The following is a 27,830-nucleotide window of genomic DNA, read 5'->3' on the forward strand; positions in this document are numbered from 1 at the left end:
CAGATGAGAGCAAGAAGAGCTCTCATGCAGCAGACCCATTTCTGAGAGTTGTTGGAGTCCCATATCGACTGAAACATAAACTTTGGATGTTTTCTCCTCTATAAATATGTTCACCCTAAACAACATCGAGCGAACTTCAATTTCAGCCTACAATCCTAGGCGGGCTTGACTGGTCATCATTTAGTGAGTATTTATGAAACACCTAGTTGGGCTTTCTTAATAGAAGTCTAATTGGGATTTTTAATATTAATTTTTTCAGTTAAGTTTAAAATTTGTAGATGATTTTTTGAAGAATTCAGAACTTCGGAATCGGAAAGTTTCGAATTTTTTCGAATTTTTTCGGAATCGGAATCGGAAGTGTTTATTGAAATCCGAAATTTTTTGAAATTTTTTGGACGAAAATTAGAATGGCTGTTTCTGATCCGATCCGGCCGAATTGCAGGCCTACTTTGGGCATTGATAACAATTTTCTGCCTTGGTGCTTTTGTCTTAGGACCTTGGGTTCGAATCTGTTGTTTTCTTAGTATGACAATTTATATATATATATATATATATTTTTTTTTTATTTTCTCTCATGGAGAAGTTCCTGTAGACGGTTGCTTGACATCCGGGGAAGTCATCATGAATTTTTTTTGGGTATAAATTAAGGTCTTAAGAATCAAAAATTTCCTCGAAATTTCACCGAAAATTTCATATTTTTGGTGAGACAGAATTCTCAAAATTTCTAGAATGTTTCCTGATGAAGTCCCTCAAAATTTGAGCATTTTTAATTTTAAGGCTTAATCAACGAGCTAACTCCTAATGATGGTAAGAGAATTTATCCCTAAACTAAATTTTAGAGTTCGATCATGCGCCTTAAAATTTGAAGTCATAGTTTCTGTTTGCTAAGGAAAAAATAAAAATCAAGGTTTATCAAATGAAAAATCAATACTATGCGATCCTTCTTTCCCTAATGCCGTAGGTTGATCTTATGATCTTCTCATACCATTCCCATCATGTGCGGAGCCCTCCATCTCTGAGAGATCGGTGTCAGATTGATAAGATACCGATCTCGGGGAATTAAGGACGCTTTCGAGGTCAGATTGATTGGACTTGTGCTTTTGGTTGTGAAGTAGATGCAGTGGGGATGAACCCTGGCTTGGTGTATTTTCCCCACTTACAAATCCTGAGGAAGAAGCATCGCCTGTAGCTTTCCTCAACTTCTTTCTCAGCTTTGCAGCCTTCTGCCAATTCTTAAGAGCTTTTGCCGTTTGCTCCTCGAAAATTGCTTTCTTCATGTGAGATCCCATCTGCACGTTAAGATTAGATACATGCATGCATAAATATGTAATTAAATACATCTATATATATAAAGCAAAAGACAGAGAATGATGAAACATTCAAAATGCCAGAAAATGTCCTTGGTTATTTGCAAACATTAAGAATTAAAATTATTAATTAAATGAGGATAATATGATAAATTTATACTTTTTCAAATTAAATAAAATAAAATTAAAAGAAAAATCAGATTATGGATCATATTTTTATGGAACACAGCTACCCATTATTATTTTTAATTCTTAAAATAAATTTAATTTTTTTATTAAAAAAAAGCCTCTCGTACGTGCTTCTAGAGGCTAGTTATAGAGAAATTAATTACTCGAAAAAGAAAAACTTCAACTTTTTTTTTTCTTCTTCAAGTGCTTGTAACTAAAATGCTCCTCCAAATTAGGGTGTTATTTGAAAAACTGAGTGATGACCACTTAGTTATAGTGTTATGAATATGAAAGAGTGTTGCTATTTCCACCCCCTTATCCTATTTTTCCACCCACCATGTAAAATTGAAAATACACAATCCTATATTTCCACCGACCATTAAATTATTAAAATAAAATAATATTTTATAAAAATAAAAAACAAAAACAAAAACTCTCTCCTCCTCCTCCTCTAGGGAAAACCCAAAAGTCAACATACAGTTTTTCTTCTCCCACCTACAGCCAGTGGCGGAGCTAAAAATTCTATCAAGGAGGGTCAACTTTAAATAGGTTTATAATTACAATGAACTTAGTTTTTAAAGGAAAATATATATAAAAATTCATTATAATGATTAAATTTCAATATCACAAATTTAATATCTTAGTAAGTATAACCCAAATTCTAGCAACTGAAAATAATGGAAGAGTATCAAAAGTTGATTTTAGATAGAATGAGAAAATCAAATAAAAATACACATACAAATAACATATGAAGACATAAAAGCAAATATAGATCATATTCATGTGCATTGTAGATAATTTACATTTGTGAGAAGGGTCAGTATAGTAAGTATAGCTATAAAATAACTTGGATAACATAGATAAATATAATATTTTCAAGATGTTAAGAAGGGTTGAGTGACCCTTGTGGGCCTCAATTGGCTCTACCAATGCCTGCAGCCACACCCCCACCTCCCATCCCAACCCCGATTCCTCCCCCACCGGTGAGAACCCTACAGATTTCTACACCTTCAACCCCATCCATGTTCTATATTTTTAATTAATTTTATTATTTACAATAACTTCTTTTGCAAATATATATATATATATGAAGATGATAATTATGATGTCTTCATTTTTCTGTTCTTTTTTTGGCAGAAACCCAAATTTCAGGAAAGATGGGGATCTAGAACCGATACATGGAGATTGCGGAGGGGTCACTACTACAAAAAAGCAAAAAGACGACGGTAAATCACCGTCGTGTATTGGGTTTTTCAATGGTCGTGGAATCCACCGTCATCTTTTCCCTCATAAACCACGACGCTAAATAACCGTCGTTGTTAAAATATACAACGTCATCAACAAATACAAAACGACGTCTTTGTACTGCAAAAAGATCTAAAAAAAGCAATCGAGGATGATAATAGACGACCAACTCTCTAAAAAAACCGTCGTTAAAAAGGAAAAATATGACACAGAACAAGGCCGCAAGATAGACATACAACGACGAAAATATAAATACGACGACGTTAAATATAATTTTCACGACAATAAAAAATATGACGTCTTTAAATACATTAGAAGACGACGTTATTGATACCTACTACGTCGCATATATAAAAACAACCGTCGTAAAATTAATTTTCCACTTCGATTTTTCGATAAAAGATGACGTGGAAATAGTTGTCAGTGTCATTATTTATGACGTATATGTTAATAGAGTAGACGTTGAAAAACTAAACAACGTCGGTAACAAATATATGAGAGTCGTATTACAAAATTTATACGTCCTATTTTCAGAAACAAACAACGACGATAAATATTAGACGTTGTTAAATAAAACAACGTCGGAAAAAAATAAAAACAGACGTGTTTAGTCTGCTAAAGTTCTAGAAAATAGTCGAGGATGAGAATAGACGACCAACTCAAAAAAATCACCGTCGTTAAAAAGGAAAAATATGACACATATTAAAAGAACAAGGCCGCAAGATATACATACAACGACGACAACTAAAATACTACGCCGTTAAATATAATTTACCCGACAAGAAAAAATATGACGTCTTTAAATACATGAGAAGACGACGTTATTGAAATCTACTACGTCTCTTATTTACAAAAGACCGTCGTGAAATAAATTTTCCACTTCGATTTTTCTAAAAAGGATGACGTGAAAATAGTTGTCAGTGTCATTATTTACGACGTATACATTTATATAGTCGACGTTGTATTTATATGTATTCATTACTCACGACGCACTTAATAATATAGACGACGTTGAACTTCTAAACAACGTCGGTTCCAAATAAATGAGAGCCGTATTACATAACATATAGACGGCGTAGATTATGATGAGAGCCGTATTACAAATAACGTCGTTTAATTGTTATTAAACGGCGGTTATAATGAACTTCCGTCGGAATTCATTTCGTTCCTCTTCGTTTATAAAAGAACTTACGACGTGGAAAATGTATGATGACGTCGTATTTTTTAACGTTCAGATTATATATCTCGTTTTTTAGACGTCGGTATTATGGGATTGGAGTCGTGTTATTCTGAATTACATGGCGGTTCTTAATCCTTCACCGACGTGATATCCTGAATAATTGCTTCACAATAGCGTCGTGGTTCTTCATTGTTACGTTGCTTTAAGACGTCGGTAAATATGCTGAATAACTGATTCACAATAACGTCGTGTTTTATTTGAACGTAGAAAGTGAAGAAATCGCATTACAATATATTACAAAATTAATGTCATACACTGCCAATTACATAAGCATCATTCAATCCATATATCTTCACACCCATCTCGAATATTTTGACCGCCTAACTCACCTACCAGTTCATCAAATGTGTCAACATTTGGCATCCCTCTAGTAAATGGCTCACACTCAAGTATCACATCACCTAAGACTTCATCACCAATAACATCATTATATTCTCTATTAGGCATTGATAACACTACCGACCAACCACGATGCATCGGGTCGTCAACAAAAAATATTTGTTTGACTTGAGAAGCCAAAACAAATTGGTCATTCCTATGTCCAATTTTACTCAAATCTACAAGGGTAAATCCAAGTTCGTCGACTACAAGACCAGAACTATCTATCCAATCACACCTAAAGACTGGGATTGTAAACTTTTGGTAGTCAAGATCCCAAATTTCTTGAATGACACCATAGAAACCCATATTTGAGAGAATTGGGTTTTTATCCTTGGCACTAGCAACTTGCATGGTATGTGCAAGTAAATAAACTCCACTATTTTGAGTTGTCCGCACATCATCTTGTGCCTTGATATTGAATTTAATACCTTTAATAAGATAGCTCCTATATAATGGCACTGACATGTTTGGACCAGCTGCTAGCCACCTTAAATTTTCTGATACGCCATGATTGTCTTCCTCAAGTTCACTTTGAACCTGCAAATTAATCATATCTTAATTCAATCTAACATATAAATAAGAAGAAAATTAAAAGAGAAATATGTTATTCAACAATATATACCTTGAAGCGTAGCCATAGAATGAAAGTGCTATTGTGCTTATCCTGCAGCCACTTTGTTCTCTTTCTAAATTTTGGATAAGCAGTCTTGATGTGAATCATATGTTGCCTACATGACACGAAAAATTCAAGCATTACGGTCCTAAATATAGAAGATAAACATAAGAAATAATTTAAAATGGAAACTTAAAGAATAAAGCTCATACGTACTCGATATAAGGTAGGACTTCCTCCGTATTCTCCAAGACATATAGATGTGCTTGATTCAACAGGTCCTGATCAACTACGCTCACTGTGCAACCTGATAATGGCTTTGAAAGTCCCATCTTTTGGCTTGAAGGCACTCCAACTGTACTAACATTAGATAAATGCTGAGTACAACACTCTACCGCTTCTTCAGCTATACACCGCTCAGCAATGTAACCTTCGAGACGAGTACGATTCTGAACATACCCCTTCAGCACTTTCATATATCTTTCAAACGGATACATCCACCTAAAATATACTGGCCCACATAGACGAACTTCTCTGACAAGATGTACTACTAGATGAACCATGATATCAAAGAATGAAGGGGGAAAGTACTTCTCAAGCAAACACAGAGTAACTACTACATCTTCTTCCAACTTATCTAGCTTGGAAACATCAACAGTCTTTGCACATATAGCATTGAAGAAGAAGCACAAACGAGTTATTGCATACCTTGCAGGCTTCTCCCAAACAGAACGAATTGCCACAGGGAGCAATTGTTGCATTAAGGTATGACAATCATGTGATTTAAGGCCAAGAAGTCTTGAATCCTGTAAAGATACAAGATTTTTAATATTTGAAGAATAACCTTCAGGGACCTTCATACCATAGAAAGAATTGCAAACCTCTCTCTTCTCCGCTCTTGACAAATTCCAAGGCCCAGGAGGCAAACGAGTACGTCTTTCTCCATACTCGGGTTGCAAATCAGTTTTGACCCCCATGTTCAATAAATCTAATCGAGCAGCAATCCCATCTTTATTTTTTCCAGGGATCTCCAGCAATGTACCAATAATACTATCGCAAACATTCTTCTCAATGTGCATAACATCTAGGGCATGCCTCACAGGAAGGTATTTCCAATACTCGAGATCAAAGAATATTGATTTCTTCTTCCAACAAACTCTGTCACCATTTTCAACCATATGCAGCACTTCTTCTCCGGTTAATGGCTCGGGAGGTATATTCAGGTTTCCCATTAAAAGCTGCACGTTGCCTCCTATATGGATGATTGATTGGTAACCATTTTCTATGCCCAATGTAACAAATTTTGTGGCCATTTTTCAACCTGTGACTAGGTGTATCATCGCCGCATATTGGACAAGCTTTATATCCTTTAACAACACAACCAGATAAGTTTCCATAGGCGGAAAAATCATTAATTGTCCACATTAATGCAGCTCTGAGTGTAAAGTATTCTCCATTATGTGCATCATACACTCCTCTAATCCCATTCCACAAAGATTTTAAATCATCAATCAAAGGCTCCAAGTAGACGTCTATATCATTTCCGGGTTGTTTAGGACCGAAAATCAATAAGGTTAACATCATGAACTTTCGTTTCATGCACAGCCATGGAGGGAGATTATATGTAACTAAGATAACCGGCCAACAACTATATCTGCTACTTAGAGAACTGTGGGGATTGAATCCATCAGATGAAAGAGCCAATCTCAAGTTTCTCGGCTCATTACCAAACTCAGGCCATTTATCATCAAGAAGTTTCCAAGACGGGGAATCCGCCGGATGAGACATCTGACCGTCAATTGATTTTCTAGCAGCATGCCAAGTCAAACTCTTAGCTGTCTCATGTGATTGAAACATCCTTTTAAACCTTGGAATTGGAGGAAAATACCACACCACCTTCGCTGGCACACCCTCTTTCAAGATTGAATCTTTGCCTTCCTTCCACCTTGAGATACCACAAGTAGGACAATTAGTTGAATTGTCATACTTCTTCCTATACAAGATGCAATCATTGGGGCATGCGTGCATTTTCTCATAACTCAGCCCCAATGCACACAAAGTCTTTTTAGCCTCATACATAGAGGTTGATATTGTATTTCCTTCTGGAAGCAAATCGCCTTGAAGTATCAATAATTCTGTAAAACAGACATCACTCATCCCATGTTTTGCCTTCAAATTATACAACTTCACTAATGCCGATAACTTCGTGTACTTTCTACAACCAGGGTACACTGGTTGATCTCCATCCCCAATCACATTGGCAAACTCATACGGATCGGAACCAAAATCATTATCATCCATATCAATTTCTTCAGACACAAAACTGTACCTACTATGGCCATCATCTTCTTCAACATTTCTACTAGCATTAGTAGTTGCTTCCCAAGGTTCTCCGTGAAATGTCCAATTCTTATAGCTTTGGTCAATTCCATTAAAGTATAAGTGATCCCTTATAATTCCAACCCCAAACAACTTCAAATTAACACATTTAACACATGGACAACGGATATGTGTTGTAGTTAGAAGATTTTCTACAGCAAAGTTCAAAAATGCTTCCACCCCAAACTCATATGCCTTCGATCTTCTATCCGAGTACATCCATGACTTATCCATCTCCGACACTATAACCTATTATCTATAATAAAGTGAAAATACAGGCAATGACCATCACTATAGCAGATTATACAAAGATCTAATAGCAAGTAATACACAACAGAGACGACGGGTTTTAAACAAAAACAGACGTATTTGGCATATATAGACGACGGATTTTCAACAGACGTCGTCTAATATAAGTAATACAAACGACGGTTTATGAAAACACCGTCGTGTATAATTAATACAACGACGGTTTTTTCATAAACCGTCGTGTAATCGTCGTCGTATGCCTAAAAAGGCGTCGTGTCTCAGTTTATTTTCAAGAACCCAAAACCCATTAAGAACACAACATATATATGAAACCAAGCAAGAAAACAACATATACATGAAACCAAGCATGAAAACAATAAATCCATTCCCAATTCAACATAACATAGGGTGATTAAAAGATCCGACAAAATTAAATCCATTCCCAATTCAACATAACAGATAATGTAATCCATGAACCCATTAAACAGAAAATCCATGAACCCATACTTATAAGCACATTATTAACAGATCGCAAAGCATATACCTAAAACCCTTTAACAAAACAATCTAATATCATTCAATGAATTTACAAGGGGAAGATAGGGTTTGTACTTACAGGTTGGACGAGCTTACAGATTCGACGGAGCAGAAGTGATAGAGCTTTTAATTAGAGCAGAAGTGAGAGAGCGAAATGTTATGTTGCACGAAATCTGAAAATTTTAGGGTTCATGGTTAGAAGAATAAGAATAAGAGCCAAATATAAAAAAATTTAGGACGCGCGAAAATTTTTAGAGCGCGCGCTCTTTAAAACGTCGAAAGAAAAACCATGGCGAAAGTTCTACAAGAACCGACGTAAATGTAATATTCCACGACGGAAACACTGAACGTAACGCCGTTTATTTTGACGCTTCATTTTTCGGATTAATTTTAAATTTATTTTCAATATTTTGATATAAAGATGACTGAAAAACCACGTCGGGGTTAAGAAATTGAAAACGTTGTAAATAATAATACACGACTTACATATTAAAATGACGTCGTTTAACGCAGAAATCATGTCGGATAATTTACTGGACGACGTAACATATGTATTCCACGACTCAACCACCGTCGTTAACAATTAATACCCTAAACCCTTAAAACTAAATTATATAATTTTAAAAATTAAGTTTATAAAAGGGTTTATGGTTTTACAGCCTAATATATACCCTAGACTACCCAAAAATTATACTTTAAAAATAAACCCCAATAAATAACAACCCTAATCTCTAAACCCTAGACTCTAAACCCTAAACCATAAAACTAGAAGTGATTTTATGACTCATCAAAACAATTTTGTTTTGGATGTTCATTTTAAATTTTTGTTATTCAAAATGAATTTTTTCAAGCTTTAGGGGGAAGAAAATATATCAATGACTTCATAGGAGTTGACTTTGCATTTTTCTGATTTATTTTAAATTTATTTTGAATATTTTGATATAAAAATAATAAAATATTCTTATCACAACAACAAACCACGTCGGTGTTAATAAATTGTAGACGTTGTAAATTGTAAGAGACGACTAAGTTGTTAAAATGACGTCGTTTAAATGAGAAACGATGGCGGATATTTAACTATCCGACGTAAAATATATATTCCTCGACTTAACCGCTGTCGTTACAAAGTACTACCCTGAACCCTTAAGAAATTGAAGACGTTGTAAACCATAAACGACTCCATTGTTCAAAGAACGTCGTCTAAATATCCTTTTACGTCGGATTTGTTTAAAACGAAACCACAAAAAACGACGGCTTTTGACTTTATTACGTCGTTGGAAAATTAATTATTACACGTCGGTAACGCATTTTGTATGTTTGTTTTTGTTTTTACTTTAAGAAAACCTCAACAAATTTTTACATTATATATTATAGACAAAATTTGTACATTATACATAAATATCAAGTGTTCAATAATTCCCCTATTTAAGTTGAAGGCAAACAAACTCTGCCCATTCATTCCGGACTTCATCAATTGCTTCTTGGGGGTATGGCTCTTCCTGTTTTCCCTTCGCATACTGCATAAAAACAATGACTATTAGGGTTTATAAATAAAAGGAAATTCAATCACAGACGACCATAACCGACGTAGTATATCTATTCAACGACGGTAATTTTACATGACCGTCGTTGATAATACAAAAAACGACGTAAAATGTTTGAAGGTTATTTCTTCTTACCTTCTTCTCAAACCCCAAGGAAGGATCCATGATGATGTCCTTCATGAAGCGCATCACGTAATACCTGCATTCGACATTGCTGGGTTGCTTTGGTGTGCCTGACAGAGTTTTCCAAATGACTGCCTTACGGCCTGATCTGGCTATGTGGGAATTATAAATTTTTATGGCACTGTTCACGATGTTTTTGGCCTCTTCATCGACCACACGATATCCTGGCAGAGGATCCAGAAAATAGACTGTTTCCCTCTTTGCTCTTACAATCAGCAAGATCCAATGACGGCTGCACAAAATTAATATAAAAACGACGGTTATTTACAAAAACGACGTATTATAATATTTCACACGACGAAATAAAGTAGCAATCGACGACATTATATATTTATCACGACGATAAATAACTACCGACGTGGTTAGTCGTTTCAAACGACTCAATCAAATAAAACACCGACGTGGTTAGTTTATACGCTGTCATTTATTGAAAATCATAAAAACAAAATCCTGTTAAGGAGACTAACCCTGGATTGTAAGGCATCAGGAAAATCTGTTCACCGTCAGTCTTCTGAAGTCGTGATGCTACCATTCGTGATCTGTCAGCTATTGTGCCAGAGCTGGCACTAACTGTAGCAGGGTCGATAAAGCCAACCATTGTGCACATATTTGCTTGTTTTAAAACATCGTGTAAGTACCTAAATATATAAAATAATATAAACAAGTCAGCGCAAAAAAAACACACGACGGTTATGTATAACAAAACGACGTATTATAAGGTTTCACACGATGTACTGAAATAGACAACGATGTTATAATAAATTTATCACGACGGTACATACTAACGACGTGGTTAGACAGTTAAGACGACGCAATAAATAAACCAACGACGTATTATTTTAGAATGACAAACCTCATATATACAGCAATGACTGTAGCTCCTATTTCCTCCATGCCTGCAAATTGTGTAATATCTTCAGGCAGGAGGAAGGTATCGCGCTCTAGACCAAAGACCTCCTTATCAATTGTAAAGTGCAGGGTCTTATCCTGAGGCACGAGTGTCGTTTCCACATAACGACAAAGGGTTTGTAAAGAAGATGGCGCCTCCATATTTGAATAATCAACAACTTTAGTAACCTGTTTAAAGAAATAAAAAAAACGACTTGGTAATTCAATAAAAACGACGGTTTAAGGAATAAAACGTCGTCTGAAAACAATTTAAACGACGGTGAAACAACCGTCGTGGTGAATTATTTATTACGTCTTAGAAAACAATTCCGCCGTCTAAGTTGTAAACAAACGACGGTTTAAAGAAAAATATCGACGTCTGGAATTTTGAAAAACAAATAAAAAAGGCAAAGTTATGTGAACATACCTGGTCGTCATCTTCTTTCTACTTTTCATCTTGTTTTTCTTCTTTATTCTCTTCATCTATGACGTCGGGAATGATTAACTCCGTCGTCTAAAAACCACAAAGTTTTAAAAATAACGACGTTTAATGGCGTGTAAAACAAGTAAACTAAATACGACGTGGTATTGAAATACAAACGACGGTTTATTTTTAAAATCGTCGTGGTATGTATTTCAAACGACGGTTTTATTAATAATAACGACGTCTAATGGTTTTTAAAAAAACAGACAATTCAAAGTTCAGATATGTTACCTTTTCTTCCTGATGTTTCCCATTTTTGGCAGTATCATCCTCAAAATGCTGGGATCTCACATCACCTCCAGAGCAGCTTGCTTTGTCAGACATTGGATTTTTGGGACTTTGGCTAATTCTGGGTTTAAGCATGCTTGGATCAAAATTGGGAATTAATTGGGAAAGCTGACTCAGGAAATGCTCCCTCTCAGCCTCTACCAATTGTTTCGTTCTAGCCTCCATCCTTAAAGCCTCTTCCCTTGCCTTAGCCTCCATCTTTCTAGTCTCTTCTTGAAGGAGAACTCTTAAACTGTCCTTCAAACGGTCGTCAAAGCTCACTCTCTGTGGTTTGGGTAAATTGAAATATTGCTTTGGTGAGATCCCAGCACCTACTCCTCTGACTCTGCCTGGATGCTCGGGGCCCAAAGCCATGGTCAGCACATCATTGCTGCCAGAGACGGTGACTTTGCCTTCCGAGACTTGTTTTTGCAAATCATCCTGAAACAAAGATATATAAAAAAGTAAGAACAAAAACACACGACGGTTATTTATATACAAACAACGTATTATATAATTTCACACGACGCAATAACATATAAATCGACGTTATTATAATTTATCACGACGGTAGTTATACCGACGTGGTTAGATTTTTAAAACGACGAAATTAATAAACCACCGACGTCTTATGTAACAGTACTCACACCTTTAACGACGTTGTTTAAAACATTTCGACGTAGTAATTTAATACAGACGACGCGAAATTGAACCACCGACATCTTATGCTATAATTACAGAAAACAGAGTTGTGATTCCTATTTAGACCTTTAACGACGTGTTTTTAAAAAATGTTGACGTGGTAATATCATTCACACGACGCAAAATATAACATAAGACGTAATAAGAATTATTCACAGTTCAATAAAAATTTAAAACAGAGTGAGTAGGCTTACAATTAATTTTGCTTTCTCTGCCACCTTTGGATCAGGGATGTTACCATGTTTGTCCTGTCTAGCTCTCTTCCATAAGGTAGATCGATCAATTTCTACCCCAGACATGGTTTCCTCTAATTGATCCTCCAAACCAGCATATCCTTTTCGAGACAATCGATGATTGTACTCGAGTTTCTCCCTAATCTGTGCATGTTAAGAATGCACAGACTCAAAATCTTTGGATAGCCTTGAAGCTACAAAGGCATCCCATTGTGCTTTCTCTATGAATTTATATGTTTCAGGGGGTTGGCTTAATCTCTCCCTGTCATTGGTGTATGGAAGGATATAATGCCTCGTTAGTGTAGACTTGAAATCCTTCCATTTCTTGGCAGCAGAAGCTAAGACAGAGTTCTTGCCCCCTTGACCTACTACAAAAGCAATGTCAACTGCTTCCCAAATCTGCTCCTTTATATCCTTGGGGATTTGAGCCCATTTCAAGTCCACAAGTGGGACTCTGGAGCGTGCCAACACACCAATATAGGACTGCATCTCACTGTGTGCTTGGCCAATTCCTTTCCCCCTTTTATTGTACTCAACAATTGGCCTCAGTTTCTGAAGTTTTCTCTTCACAACACGAGGCATTGTGCTCATACCTCGACCAGCCTTTGAATCATCAGAGATTGTTGTCGCGCTTGTTGGTTCTGTATCAGCAGATGATGAAGCAAACTTCATCTTCTTCGAAGACTTCATTATCTTCGAAGACTTCTCTTGAGGAGGTACTTGCTCCTTACCTCCATTTTTGTTGGAGCCAGAATCCTTACTTTGGTCTTGGTGAGAAACCATTTTTACAGACAAAACTGAAAGTGAAAATATTTCAAGAAAAGATTAAGAACACAAACGACGGTCATTAATAAAAGACGACGTATGATATGATTTTAAACGACGCAATGAAATAATATCAGACGTAATAAATGTTTAAAACCAAGGTAATTAAACAACGACGAAATAATTAACTACAAACGACGTAATAATTAACTATAAACGACGGAATATTTATATAACGTCGTGGTATTGATGTTCACACGACGTCAGTAGTAATATACCGTCGTCTATATAAGGATCCAAAACCCTTCGTTCTTTCTCTGTGAATGTTTGATTGCAGATTTGATTTTTCTGAACCATGGTTTTTGTTTTCTAATTTGATAAAATACAAGGCCAAGAAAGAAAGTTTTGGAATCTTATATAGACGACGGTATTTTAAAATGACGTCGTGGTATTAACATTCACACGACGTAAAACAATAAGATACTGTCGTCTATATTAGATACCAACCCTAATTTCTTTTTCTTTATATTTTATCAAATTAGGGAAAAACAAAAACCATTGTTCAGAGAAATCAAACCTGCAATTAAACAAGCAAATAAAAAAAAGACTATAATTTTAAAAACAACTTTGTCAATTTTCAGACGACGCTAGAACGACTGACGAACCGTCGTGGTCTACATATTTAACCACGTAAATAAGAAGCTACCGTCGTCTTATTTAGTTGAGGTAGTTGTCTTCAAAGTTGGAAACTTTCCCTCTTTGTCTGTATATTTTTTCGAACTTGGAAAGAAGTAAAATGATTTTGGCCAGAAAAAAGGTAAAAAGATTTTTCAAACAAAAAACGTATGAGCATGCAAAACAGCAACCAAAATAGTGAAAATGAAAGCTTACCTTTTGCGTGCAATGAAAGCAAGAGGAAGACGATCGATGTTTAAGTTCAGAGACGACGAAGAAGACAAGAGGAAGACGATGAGATACTCTGAAAGTGCTCTGACAAGGAAAAAAGTCTAAAAGTTTTCTCTGGGAGATTGAAATTTTTAATCGGGTTTGGAAACAGTGCATGTGTAAGACAGGTACACGAAAAGTTGCTTACATATAAAACCATTTCAAAAAATAATACGGCGGTTACATATAACTACGACGTATAAATTACAAAATACGACAGTACGTTTAACTTCGGACGTGGTAAATAAGTACGACAGTAGTGTTGTAGGTACCGTCGTAGTAAACTCAAAAATTAAAGTACATAAGTAATAACTCGCGTCATGGTAGATCATTTAACACGTCGGTTTTATTAATTTACCGACGTGGATTTATGTAATATACATCGGTCATAACGACGTTGATTTTAAAATTTAAACGGCGGTTTTTTTGTAAGGACCGCCGTTGGTTTTAAAAATTTATTCTATAAATTTGTCGCTTTCATTCATTTTCGGTTTACATTTAGGGTTCCAAGTTCTTCCTCTCTCAGAGACACTGTCTCTCACATCTCAAAGACAGTAATTTGGATGTCTTTCTCAAAGAGAAATTGAGCTTACTCGCATCAAATCTATGTCCACAAGAAGAAGCTTGTCAACTAGCCTTCTCACTTCCTTGATCAAGCCTGATAGGACATTTAGTGCTTCTGAATACTCCTTGCTTTCCATCAAAAGAGATGCAAGCCTGGCCTCCACTCGCTGTCGAAGGAAAGTTCGCTTCTCAGGGAAATCTGAAGATCAGATGTGCGTGATCCTCTGCTTGATTTTCTTGGCTAAGAAGATCCGTCAGATTTGTGATAGCCTCTTCCTTTATCCGTAGAGCTTCAGAAGAAGAAGATGGGTTTCAAGAATGCGATAAAGAATAGAAATGGCTTCATGAATGCGATAAAGCATGAGCAATCGAATCAGTGCTTTGAACTATACTCTGAACTATACAAGTCAATGCTTTGAACTATACAAGTCCTGCAGAAAGATAAAGGACCAAACTGTTAAAGAAACTGAAACTATTAAAGAAACCATAAACTAACACGACGCAATATTTGTTTTGCGACGTGGAATCTTTTCATTTAACGTCGTTAGGTTTAATATAACCGACGTGGATTTGAATTGTTAAATTATGAATAGAAATTTTTTTCCCGTGACCTTTCAGTTTATTTTTCAATTACAGTGCGTTATAAATAGAGTTTTTTTTCCGGAGGAAATTTAAAATGAAGGAAATTAATGTTCTGGATTATGTTAAGTTTCTTTTTTGGATGACAGATTTCAATTCTTGTCATTAAGTAGATCTACCGACGTAGGATAAGAAAATAAAGGAAAAAATTGTTAACAAAAATTCTTATTAAGACGACGGTTTAAATTAAAGGTACGACATATAAAATTAATACATACGACGTTAAATTTTATAGTACGATTTAAAGATAACGTCGTAGAACTATACGAGAATAACGTCGATATATTTATATTTTTCGTCGTTGTAAATTAATTTAATACGGTGACATTTTGTATTTTAAAGCCGTCGATTTGTTTGTAATTATACGGCGTCTTATACGAAAATTTCGTCGTGTTATTTTATGAGTAAAAACGGCGGCTTTTATTGAAATCGTCGTCTTTACTTTCTACGTCGGTCGATTCATAACTTATGCCGTTCTTTGTTGGCTTTGATTTTACACTGCGGAAATCTGTTTCAAATAGACGTCGGTTTTTTAATTAGGTACGTCGTTGTTTTTGAACAGCCATTTGAATCTCCATTTTTAGTTGTCTAAGGTGGTATTACATGACGGTGTTTTTAGAACCGTCGTCTTTTTAAAAACCACGACGGTTTTCACTTAGACCGTCGTTGTTTTCTGGTCGTCTTTTTCACTTTTTATAGTAGTGGGTGGTGAGAAATTGCAAGGAGGGTGGGTGGGTATGAGGGCAGGGATGATGGAAAAATTGTGGAATTTCATTTGTTGACTTTGCCAAAGCAAAGGAGTTAGCTTGCTTAAACAATGCAGTCCAAGTGCTTCATCGCGGCCCCCAAAACAAACTCTAATCTATCCAAAATGCAACTAAGTTGTGAAATGGGAGAACCCTTTTCATCTAGGCTTGTTGTTTTTGGTGTTGCGGTGACAGTGGCTTTTAGGACCGGGGATGAAAGAACTCTAAGGAAGAAGCCAATAGGTTGGGAAGGGGGAGAGAGGAGAGAGAGAGAGAGTTATTGTTTTAAAAGTTTTTATTTTATTATTATTCTACTGTTGTAAATGCATGAGTTGGTGGATGACCACCATACCTCTTAATATTTCACCGTTGGATTTTATGTAACCTATACACTAAGTATTTGTAATTAATGCTTGTAACCTATAGGTATATTGTAAATGATAATATTCAATCTCCTATCTTGTAAGCCTATAAATAGGTAGTTCTACCAAAGATTAAGGTAGGGATAAACATGGTGAAGCTTTATCTTTAGCATATCACTTCTCTCTACATTTTCTCCCTCTAGTTTTATAACACGTTATCAGCACGACATTGCTCTTGGTATGTTTTCTTTCTCTGAATTTTCTTTCTTCTTATATGAGCTAGAGTCATCACATGGTAGAGAGTTTCTTTGTACTCACCATCAGACTTCATCATGCTTGTTTAAGAAAAAAAAAAATTCTTATTCTTATTACACATGAATATAATGCCATGTTTTTGTTTTTATTTGTTTGTTTATTTAATTTTAAGTATGATCTTAATTATTATGATGAGTTTAAATTATACAAAAGATCAGGGGGCCGAAGTTCTGTGATCCTCATCATATAACTAGATTAGGATATAGAGTCCTTTTGATTGAATCAGAACCTGAAGTTCTTTGATTTCAAATAATTGAGGGCGTGAAGTTCCGCGAATTTAAAGAGCACATAAGGACATAAAACTCCTCGATTTTGTATTAATCAAAATCAGAATTCCATGAGGCCTACATATGTCAAGAACTTGAACCAGAAGTTTCGAGTGCATATACATTGATTTGAGTATGAAGTTCAAAGCACAACTATTAATTCAATTTATTTAGATCTACATATTCGTACCTGAAGTTTCGAATATATATTGATATGAACCTGAAGTTCATAGTTTTTCATGGATCTTAATACTATATATGAACTTGAAGTTCATTACTTATTTGTGCCTATATGAACCTGAATTGGTAGGAAATCCAATTCTTAAACTTGTAGTTTTATCTACATATTGAATCCACATTAATATTGGATTATCTTGGAATTTCATAATCTTTAATTGATTTATTTTATTCCTTGTTTATACCACTTTACTTATTTTATTATATTATATTTTATTTATGTTAGGTTATTAATTAATTTCGTTTTACAATGGTAATGTTTTGTATTACCGCCCCAATATTGATAGCCAGAGGCGTCTATTGGAGAAACTTCCTACTTTCTTTTGTGGGTAGGAAGTTTATGATGTTATGAACTAAAAGTTCTTGAGGCCTCAATATTACACAACTATTATAGTTGAAGATTATGATGTCATGAACTAGAAGTTCATTGACCGAATAACTTTTATGTTGTGACATGACTATCTTGGCAATCCATGTCCCACAATGATGCATAAGATTTTTATAAATTTGTAAGGACATCGTTTAAAGACTCAAATTATTGTCTTGTCCAACAATATCATTACAAAGAATGCTCACAAATAAAAGCTGTCATAAGATCATCTCAGTCAAAAATTGACTTTGAGCCATCTTTCCTGAAATAATTCAAGGGGATATTTGTGAGCCTATACAACATCTAATTATGGATCACTTCACCAGTTTTACTGAATGTGCCTACTAAAATGGTCACATATTTGATAACGACTGTGAGTTTATTTTCCTACATTTTGAGACAATTTTCCCGCTGTTAGGGGGAGAAATGACAATTCCTAAAGAACGTCGTGAAATAGTGTTGAATCAATCCGCTTTTGTCTCATCAAGATAATGCATATATAAGTTGTACATATGCTAACATGGATTGATATTCTCGTATCACAATCCATTAACATGGTGACTATATATATAATGCATGCCTGAAGCATGTCAGGAATATAGGTTCTAAAGACTTAACTCCTCAGAAATGGAGATTATTTGAAAAATTCAAGCCCTATAAAAAAATAACGCTCTATAGGAGGTTATGATCCACATATTCTATATAATTCATTGTAAAAGAGATGTTTGTCCCATAAGTGACAACATAAGCCCCTGAAGAGGCATTGGTACCCCAAAGCAATGAGATGATTATAAATTATGCATGTGCATGCACATAAGAATTGTGGGATCACAAATTGATGATACATTTGGTTTATTAGTAGCTACTACAATCATCAAGGGCTATGATTATATTAAATCACGTTTCATGAATGTCGACAAGTTAAGTGATTGGCCAAAAATGAAAATAGGCAATTCCATTTATCACTAAATAAGAAGAGTTGGATATTGAACCTATAACTCAAACACCAAATTACAAATGTTCAGTATGAAGGTTACGAATTGGTGTTTGTGAAGTGAAATAAGATCACTAATATGACATAAGGTTTCCTGGGAGAGACATGTGGTTTTAGTCTCCAATCTCATCGTAAATGCATCCACATTTCTATAAGTGCGGTTGTTACTTTAACGCAAAACTTATAGTATGTGTTAAATGCATATTTATTAAGACTATATGGTACATGGAAATCCTCAAAGCCCATGAAATATTTGAGATATATCAGATGAAGCAACCTCTTGAAGGATATAAAGTACCACAATATTCTTAATTAAGAGTTCACACTAAGAGTTTGAGTATTTTGAATTCAAATTTGATATTGTTGTAACATATTCTAACTACTAAATTAGGTGTTGATACTCCTAAAGATTTCAATCATTTGAAAAGTGAAAAGCAGGTTGAATAGTGTGATAGATGATCATGTATGAAGACAATGCTGCTTGTATTGCTCAAATCAGAGAAGGAGAGATATTAATCAGGGGGAGATATCAATCAGGGGGAGCATCCCAATTCTACTACATTCAAGGCAGATGCGCGTTGTACTCTTTTTCCCTTCGACTAGGTTTTTTGTCCCACTGGGTTTTTCCTAGCAAGGTTTTAACGAGGCAATATAAGCTCATCCAACACCATATCAATGATTCAGAAGAAAGTTTCACTCTTTTTCCCTTCGCTTTGGTTTTGTCACACTCGGTTTTCCAAGCAAGGTTTTTAATGAGGAAACAATGTCATTGTATGGTGGACATCCAAGGGGGAGTGTTGTAAATGCATGAGTTGGTGGATGACCACCATACCTCTTAATATTCCACCGTTGGATTTTATGTAACCTATGCACTAAGTATTTGTAATTAATGCTTGTAACCTATATGTATATTGTAAATGATAGTATTCAATCTCCTATCTTGTAAGCCTATAAATAGGTGGTTCTACCAAAGATTAAGGTAGGAATAAACATGGTGAAGCTTTATCTTTAGCATATCACTTCTCTCTACATTTTCTCCCTCTAGTTTTATAACATCTACTTAATTTTATTGATTTGAAATGCTTTAAAAAAGTTTTTTCCCCTTAGTTCTTAGAAGTCATTTTACAAAAGGGTAATTTGTCTTTAAAATTTTGAATATAAGGTGGGTGGGGAAATAGAATAAGGGGGTGAAAATAGCAGTACTCACATGAAAGCATGTGCAAATGTGAGTTAAGTCAGCTGCCCAGGCCACTGAGCCCACTCCCTTATTGTGGGATTATACATATTTAATTTGTAGGTATTATTTCTATATTGAATGCCTTAATTTTATGGTTTAATGTGGTGAAGGTTATATGTTCTTGGATGCCTATAAAATGCCACTCCTCCTTCACATTTGAACACCACAACACCACAACACCATCAGAATATCACATACCACAATCTGATTCACATACCACAATTTCATTGTACCTTAAAAGCTTTCCAATTTGTTTATATGTTATTTATAATATAAAGGTTTTTGTATTTAGCTTTACGGAGAAGGAAAACTATATTTTTTATAACACTCCCTTACACCCAAGTTCGAGTCCTTCTCCCCATATATTACATTACTTTGGAGTAATTTAAATTATTGCTTGTATTAAAAAAAAATTAATATGAAAGCATGCATGCATATTACTGATAGAGGCAAGGCTAGAGCTGTTTAATTTGAAATACTCACTTGTGTAATCAAAGCATAAAGAGGGAAGGTAATGTAACTGCATAGGATCTGTAGGGCTACCCCAAGGAAAACTCTTGTCAGTATCAGAGGCAAGTTTTCGTGGAAGCATGATGTCAACCCAAATTCCAACTGCATTGTATATATATATATCATAGTATTATGTATAGTTATTAGTTAGTATTCAGTTGAGACAGTGCACATAATTAATTACCAATATAATAATGAACTTAATTCCTCTGAATATGTAGAGTTCTAAAGGTAAGAAGAAAGGAACTACATTAGTATTGCTTTATGGTTAATTACTTACAGATGTCCATAAGAAATACGCCATTTGAAAAGCGTTCTGTGTATGCAGCAAGCAAACCAATTAATTGTTAGAAACCATATTGATCCATAGCATTTCCTATATATATGTATGTATTTTAGACCATACAAAATGGTCGGTCCATATTTACAGTAGGACAATATAATAAATTTATTATATATATAGTATATGATGTTGATATATAAACTCTGATAGCTCTCACCTGGAATAATGTGAAATGAATTAAGAGGAGAATCCACTCAGGGCGATTAAACCAAAAAAACTTGTTGCTTGGCTCTACAACGGGAGTGCCTTTAACCACTGTAGTTCGATCGTGCATTTCTTGAGCCATCTCCATGATGACAAGCTCAAGCTTTGTACCCACTAAAAGAAGAATCTGCACAAATTAATAGGAGAAAATATTTATATATATGACTTGAAGAAGAAGAAGAAGAAGAAGCAGCTAGCACTATATATAATATATCTAGAGCTTGGATTTCGTGGTCTTACAACAAGTGGCCCCAATGACAACAAAGTGAACGTGTGCCATTCTGTATAATAGGAGGTATTTATTTATCAGTATTTAAATTTATCAATAATATATTGACCACCAACACCAACAATTTAAAATGTGCTTTTTGTGATATCTCTCTGTGTCTGTATCGGTTTTGGAAGAGAGAGAAAAGAAGGAGAGAGACTCACTGTGAACATTTAGAACCAAAAACACCACGGCAAAAATCCATATAGTGGTATACTGCAAAATCAAGAAATTAAATTAATAACAATAATTATAGCAGTACAAGGAAGCTAGAGAGAGAGAGAGAGACCTAATACCCACGACGACCTTGAAGTCATCTTCCATGGATCTCTTAATATACTTATGGAAATCAAATTTTCTATTTGGAGCAAAATGTGCCTGCATGCATGCATTTGCCAATTAGGTTTGGGCCAAAACTATATCACAATAAAATAAAATAAAATAAAAACAAAAGTACGTAGTTCATAAAAAAAGAAAAAGAAAAAGAAAAAAGAGGGAATGATAATTACATTGATAAATCCGTGGCGCATGGTCAGATAGTCCACCTTCGTAACTGAACCAAAGAATTGCCTGAAAAATGCTACCTACAATGTACATATATGTGTGGTAGAGGTTCTGTAAGTGCTCAAGCTTTGGTTAAGTGTTTTTTGGTATTGCATCTAAGAGCTTTGGTTAAGTTCCAATAAAGAACAAGATTGTACGCATTAATTTACTAATTAACTTACAATCCATCTTATTCCAGGCATTGTAGAAAAGCCTGAGTGACGCTTTATAAATGAGGTTTGTCGAATAAACCTGAACCTTGAAGGGTCTGGAACATGAAATAAGATATATAATTTCCAATCGTTCAATCACATATTGACTTGTTTATAGCACTTTTTGATTTTTCTTTTCAGATTTTATTTTCCCTTTTAAGAAAGATATATAATTAAAATCGGGTAGATATTCTGGGAAATGTTAGAAAAATGATGGAGATGGAGAAGGAGAGATGAAGAAAAATGCATGAAACAAAGACTAAAAGAACAACTATTTTTAAATAAAATTGGAAAATTTTGGATTGTTCAATGAATTTTATAAACTTTATTTTAATATATATCACAATAAATTACATAATTTCTAATTAATTTATGAACTTTTATTTTAAATATATATGGGAATTCTACTATCCAAAAAGATTTTGAGGTGGTCCAGTCCTCATATCACATTTCCATGCCAGGGCTAGAGAACTGCCAAGCCACAAAATTACGAGTCGAAAAGGCCAACTGTAGATATATTCTAAGATGCAGAAGTATAAGTATATTATAATGCTTCATTATTGGATCCCAAATTCTGACCCCATTCAAACTACCTACTCAAATAAATAATAAGGTTGAATCATATTTTATCAATTTTATCAAATTAATAGGTTAATAATACTGTTTTATTAGGAAATTTCCTATTAAATTAAATTAGCGATAACATACTAAACTCACACACATTATATGGATGCTAGGATTAGTACCCATGACCTTTCCTAAAGCAGCAATTGTTCCAAACCACTGCACTAGTGAGTTCTTTGTAGGCTAATACTACTGTTACACAAGTTGCAATTCCTCACACTAGTAAAAAAAACCCCTTGCGCGACTAAATTTTGCGCGACGAAAAACTATTCGTCGCTCAAACTCACTTTGCGCGACGAAAGTCAAAACTTCGTCGCTCAAAGTCTTGCGCGACCAAATTTTGCGCGACGAAAAACAATTCGTCGCGCAAAGTCACTTCGCGCGACGACAATACATCGTCGCTCAAAGTCTTGCGCGACCAAATTTTGCGCAACGAAAAAACATTCGTCGCGCAAAGTAACTTTGCGCGACAAACTTTTGCGCGACAACAATACATCGTAGCTCGAAGTGACTTTGCGCGACGAAACAAAGTAACTTTGCGCGACAAACTTTTGCGCGACAACAATACATCGTAGCTCGAAGTGACTTTGCGCGACGAAACAATAGACTTCGTCGCGCAAAGTCCTTATAAAAATAAAAAATATATATTTTTAAATCTTTGCATGACGTAATCCAAACATTTCGTCGCCTAAACTAATTTATTTTTATTTTTTTATTTTATATGCATAACACTTAAGAAATTAAACAGTATATATATTTATTAAGTAGCTTTAAATTTATTATTTTAGATTCGATCGGATTTTTGTTAGAAAAATATATTATTGTTGTTCAGATTGGGTTTTTGTTAGAAAATATATATTTTAAATTGATAATCGAATTAGTTCATTGTATTCATATAGGGTCAAGGAGTGTAGCTGTAAAAAATCATCAAAATCAGATTAAAATAACCGTTAAATCGTGATTTTTCATTATAACCGTCGAAAAGTTTTGTCTCATTACTTGATCTCTGAATGTTTATTTTTTTCGATTTTTGGCGTATATGATCTCGAAGTATAAACAAACAAGTTTGACGGTTGGATCGTTGAAACTAGTTTTGATGAATGCATATGCCATCAAAATAATATATTCACTAACAATTAAGAGTTTATTTATACGTTCGTTAAATATAACATAAGATTTTGTGGTATCCACTAGTGTAAATATTTTATATTGAAGATCAAATTCAGTCATTGTATTCATATAGGGTCAAGGAGTGTAGCTGTAAAAAATCATCAAAATCGGAGTTAAAATAACCATTAAATCATGATTTTTCATTTATAACCGTAAAAAAGTTTTGTCCCGTTACTTGATATCTGAATGTTTATTTTTTCCGATTTTTGGCGTATATGATCTCGAAGTATAAACAAACAAATTTGACGGTTGGATCGTTGAAACTAGTTTCGTAGAATGTGTATGCCATCAAAATAATATATTCACTAACAATTAAGAGTTTTTTTTATACTTTCGTTAAATATAACATAAGATTTTGTGGTATCCACTAGTGTAAATATTTTAAATTGAAGATCAAATTCAGTCATTGTATTCATATATGGTCAAGGAATGTAGCTGTAAAAAAAATCATCAAAATCGGAGTTAAAATAACCGTTAAATCGTAATTTTTCATTTATAACCATCGAAAAGTTTTGTCCCGTTACTAGATCTCTGAATGTTTGTTTTTTGCGATTTTTGGGGTATACGATCTTGAAGTATATACAAACAAGTCTGATGGTTGGATCGTTGAATGGTGTGTGTATATATATTTATTTATTAAGTAGCTTTAAATTTATTTATTTTGTACGTATAACACTTAAGAAATTGAATAGTATATATATTTATTAAGCAGCTTTAACCTTATTTATATTTTAAATTGTAAAATAAAATATTTTTATTTTTATTATTCATAACAATTATTTTTATAAATATTGTGCTACGAACCAATTTTTCGTCTCTCAAAAGTTTGCGCGACCAACAGTTTGTCGCGCAAAACTCTAAAAATTTGGACGGGTACCAAAAATGTGACGAGGGATTTTTTTTATAAAAAAAAAATTTAGACTTTGCGCGACCAATATTTTTTGTCGCTCAAAACTTTGCGCGACCAATATATATTTTTCGTCTCGCAAAAATTTGGGCGGGTACCAAAAATCGGACGCGGGAATTTTTTTAGACTTTGCGCGACCAATATGTATTTTTCGTCGCGCAAAAATGTAAAAATTTTGGCGGGTACCAAAAATGGGACGCGGGGATTTTTATTTTTTTAAAATAATTTTTTTGGACTTTGCGCGACCAATATTCCTATATTCGTCGTGCAAAATTTTTTTTTTAGACTTTACGCGACCAATATGTATTTTTCGTCGCGCAAAAATTTAAAAATTTTGGCGGGTACCAAAAATGGGACGCGGAGATTTTAATTTTTTAAAAATAATTTTTTTTGGACTTTGCGCGACCAATATGTTTCGTCGCGCGACCAATATTCCAATATTTTTCGTCGCGCAAACATTTGCGTGACCAACAATATTTTTCGTCGCGCAAAGTGATACGGTTTTTAAAACCGAAATAACTCCTTCACCATTTTCTCAATGTCTTTCTCTACTCTTACCTCTCCTTTCTCTTTCCCTCTTCCCAAATCCCACCATTTCTCTCACTTAATCTCTCATCTCTCTCTTCACTATCTCTCACTCTCTCATCTCTCTCACTCACTCTCTCATCTCTCTATCACTATCTTCTCTAATTCTCTCACACTCACTTCTCCCTCTCATTCTCACTCACTCTCAATCTTGCCAAAAGGTATATTCTCTCCAAATTTTAAATTTTTTTCATTAATATGTGTTTTTGGAGTTAATTTTGAGTTTGTGTGGGTTTTGGGGTTGAGTAAAGGGGAGGCATTGGAGTTTGGGTTGGATTTGTGGTATAACAATTTTAGGGGAGATTATGCCTTTTTTTTTTTTTTTTGGTTATTTGACCATATTTGGTTTTTTGTAGGGAATGACCGAGACTTTGACGGCTAAAGTTGAGAATTAGGAAGCTATCAAAACATATCCTCCGCCACTACCACCACAATACGCTTGTATTAGGATTTTATTATTGTACTTTGTTAATTTATGTGTACATTTTGAATATTATATATATTTTTATTGGATAATTTGATCACTATTTTTCATATGTAATTTTATTTTGAATATGTCAATTTAAATTAAAGTAATTAAAAAAATCATACAATTAAATTAAATTTAAAAAGTAAAAACTTGAAAAAATTAATATCAATTTAAATTAAAGTAATTTTAAAAAGAAATCATACAATTAAATTAAATTTAAAAAGTAAAAATTTGAATAAATTAATATAAATTAATTAATATTAAAGAAATAATAAAACAAAAAGTCAAAAACCTTGCGCGACAAAATATTTCGTAGCGCAAACTATTAAATTAGTTTATTTTAAATTAAAAAAATTTAAAACAAAAAATATTTCGTCGCGCAAATATTTGCGCAACGTTAGTATTCGTCGCGCAAATATTTGCGCGACGTTAGTATTCGTCGCGCAAAACTCAAAAAATTTGGGCGGGTACCAAAAATTGTACGCGGGAATTTGTTATTTTTTTTTTAAATTTTTTTTAAGACTTTGCGCGACCAATGTTTTTCGTCGCGCAAACCTTTGCGCGACCAATGTATTTCGTCGCGCAAACCTTTGCGCGACCAATGTATTTCGTCGCTCAAACCTTTGCGCGACCAATGTGTTTCGTCGAGCACAACTTTGCACTACCAATATTTTTCGTCGCACAAAGTCACTTTGCGCGACCAATATTTTTTCGTCGCACAAAGTCGCTTTGCGTGACCAATGAAAAAACTTCGTCGCGCAAAGTCTTTCTTCACGATCTTTATGCGACAGATTCTGCGCAACGAAATTTCTGTCGCGCTGAAATTTGTGCGACTACAATGTATTTTGCGCGACGAAATTCTCTTCGTCGCGCAAAGTGTAAAATGTAGTAGTGTCAATTTCTTGCCATACTCCACATACATATATATACATGGAATTATGTTAAAAAATGAATAAATATGATCAATAATCCAGTTTATTCTGCAATGCGAAAAATTTATATTGTCAGACAGTCTAGCAAGAAAACGAAAATTTTCAGTTGTAATTCCAAATTCATATATGTTAGGTTGTGTGTATAAATATAGAGCACATAGTTGTACGTGTCACAGTGTGATGGTACTTACTTTGGCCTGCGCTAGTGCCATGGTAATGACACTGTACACAACATGAAAAACAGCAAGCACAAAGATGAAGATGTGCAATTGGTGCATCCCAGATGGAGATATCAGCGGCACTTTACCCTACAGTGCATAAGTACAAAATATTTAACTAAGAGCATTAAATGCAAAAAAAAATAATATTTGAATTTGATATTTTACGTGACAATTCGACCTATTACAAAATTCCATCATCCGTTTGGATATGTAAATATTTATGGTTATATTCTTTATTTTTAATTAGTTCATTTTATTAATTAGGTGCATATTATAATATTAATGTTGATTTAATGAATTAATTACGTACGCACCTCTGAACAAGCAAAGGAATCTCCTCCACTAGGGGCTAAAACTCGACGCCATATCATGGTTTCAGCAAATTCAAGTAACTTTCTTCGTCTGTCATTATCATCACCGCCATCTCCTCCTCCTCCTTTGTTTTTGCCATCATCCTTGCCGCCCCCGTCCTCTTTATACTTGCTCTCTAGCTCACATGGCAGCATCGTATTACCATACTTTTCTGGGATGCATATTTTTGGAAGATATCTTGTGCCCACCGTAAGTAGCAGAGATATGAATCCCAAAAGCATGAGCTCTGCATGCATATGCACCCATAACAAAGCATATGAAAATTATCATCACACACAGAGGAAAAAAAAAAATTATTAGCAAAATTAATGTAAGCAATGATTTAAAAATTAAACTGACCAGCTTTTATTTTCTCCAAAGCTTCAAGCATAGCTTTCTTATTGCGTTTCTGGAACCACTGTCATTATAAAAGTAAACATTAAAATCATGGAAAGACATTAAAATCCTGCGTTATACATGTAGATATACGTATTTCGGTACATACCTTCCCAAGAGCATGAATTGCTTGTTCTATAATTATAGAAATAAGTATGAAAACTGCACAGGCAATGGCAACAGCCCATGTGGGTGTCTCTTTTAAAGACCTTTCTCCGGCAGCTGCTGGAGCCAT

General features: G+C 34.4%; 1 pseudogene; it reads right to left on the reverse strand.

Moving 5' to 3' along the window:
• On the reverse strand, positions 851-27,830 carry LOC18783213 (annotated as a pseudogene).

The sequence above is a fragment of the Prunus persica genome, chromosome G3, assembly GCF_000346465.2.
Source record: "Prunus persica cultivar Lovell chromosome G3, Prunus_persica_NCBIv2, whole genome shotgun sequence".
Taxonomy (NCBI): domain Eukaryota; kingdom Viridiplantae; phylum Streptophyta; class Magnoliopsida; order Rosales; family Rosaceae; genus Prunus; species Prunus persica.